Source organism: Amphimedon queenslandica, unplaced genomic scaffold (genome assembly GCF_000090795.2).
Source record: "Amphimedon queenslandica unplaced genomic scaffold, v1.1 AMPQUscaffold_10446, whole genome shotgun sequence".
NCBI lineage: Eukaryota > Metazoa > Porifera > Demospongiae > Haplosclerida > Niphatidae > Amphimedon > Amphimedon queenslandica.
The window spans coordinates 5,143-6,994 of record NW_003549289.1 but is presented as its reverse complement, the minus strand read 5'-3'; the positions used below and the strand labels follow the sequence as shown (position 1 = coordinate 6,994).

General features: G+C 35.6%; 1 long non-coding RNA gene across 1 annotated transcript; it reads right to left on the bottom strand.

The window, feature by feature from the left end:
* Positions 1–559: 559 nt before the first annotated feature.
* LOC109590145 (uncharacterized) lies at positions 560–750 on the bottom strand. Its single transcript, XR_002189173.1, has 2 exons — positions 672–750; positions 560–627 (listed from the first exon to the last, which is right to left on the bottom strand). It is a non-coding gene; the product is annotated as an uncharacterized LOC109590145 (long non-coding RNA).
* Between the last annotated feature and the right edge of the window lie 1,102 nt (positions 751–1,852).

Below are 1,852 nucleotides of genomic sequence, written 5' to 3'. Positions count from 1 at the left end.
TACTAGGAGAGACATCTCGTGACCTTTGTCTGCCTCCTCTCTTTGCCACTCCAGTTGTCCACCTTGTCTTCCAGCTCAACAATGGCTTCCTCAGTATCTTTAACTCTCCTTAGCTCTTCTTCAACTGAATTGAGCTTCTCCTGGGCAGTAGTAAGCTCTGCCTCTGTATCTTCTAGCGAACGTTCTGTCTGCTTCTTTTCTTCCTCCAACTTAACTAAAACAATCTTCATGCTATCCCTCTCAGCTCTGATTTCATCAAGCTGCTGCTTCAGCTCAGCCTTAGTCACGGGCATGCTGATGGCATGTGCTCAATCCAATCTTCAATCCTCGTGAATCTGCTTAGCTCTATCTCGGTGGGACCTCCAAATGTAACAACCCTGATAAGTGTGAAAGATATTATAAAGTGAATAACGGAAAATAGAGCTCTTATAGCGCCAGATTCACAGAGAGGATACAACCATTTACAGAGAAGATACTGCCATTTTCTCATTAAATATTCATAACATAAAATCAATCAATTAATTATTATACATGAATAATAAGTGTTTCCACATACTTCTTTTTTTCTCTCACTGCCGCAGCTACCTAGGTCAATCAATCAGCGTTTCTGTTCCAGCTCATTAGCTCCTAAAAAGCTAATTGTAACAAAAGTCATGACATTATTATTGCACTTGTACTCCGAGTTGTACTCCAACATGGCGGACGTAATGATTGGCCACGCCTACTGCAACCTATCTATAAGTGACCCTTGCTGTGTGTAATTTGATGTTATTAAGATACTGAAACATGTCATTAATATACTATAGACATTAGGGATCTTGATGATGTCTTTGAAGAGTTAATGTCAATTGACTATAGTCAGTGGAAAACATTGGGTGTTCTCTTAGGATTGTTCTATCATACACTGGGAGCCATTGACGAAAATTGTCGAGGAAATGTTAAGAAGTGTCTAATGGAGTGCATGGCTGCCTGGCTACAATCAGAAGATAAAGTGAGAGAGAAAGGAGGTCCCAGTTGGTCATCATTAGCTATAGCACTGGAAAAAATTGGAGCAAATGACATTGCTAGTAACATTAGAACAAAGTATTGTAGGCCATAATTTTAGTATTGCTGTTATTGTTTTTTGATTAAAATTTTTGGTAGATTAGTATTTTTGGTAGTTTTTTGTAGTGCTAAAGTAATTTTGTACTTTTAGACTTAGAATTTTAAGATTATTACTGCTGCTTTGTTGTGAGAATTTATTTTGAATTTTCAATTATTTTGATTGATTGAACCATAGATAGATAATACAATTGAACTCAATGAACTGCGCATGCGTAGAAAATTTAAATCAGCGTCATCTCTCGAATACGGAAATATACAGTTTAGATTACGGATAAAACATGGAGGAAAGTGGGTCGGAAAAATCAACCAGAGAAAAGAAAGACATATCCTTTGTAAGCTACCAAGAACTGATCCTTACTAACAATAACAATAGGAAAATGCTGACATTCCTTTTGAAGAAGAAATACTACGTCATCCTTACAGTGTAAAGTGCTGGATAAAGTACATTGAACACAAGCAGATTAAGAGTGACCACGCCCACTCATCAGCAGTCAACCTAATATATGAGAGAGCACTAAGAGTATTACCAGGAAGGTATAGAATAATATTTATATTTATGCTTTATTGTGGGGAGGGACGATTTTAATTTATTATAAATAATCTATCATGTTTTAAGATAGATTATTGTTTTATTGTCAAAATTGAAACTGCCCTAATTAGCAATATTAGTAAAACAAACTACTTCCAGTATATATACAGTAATTATTGTAAATATTATTAATTTTATGTTTTTGTGTTATTTTCCAGT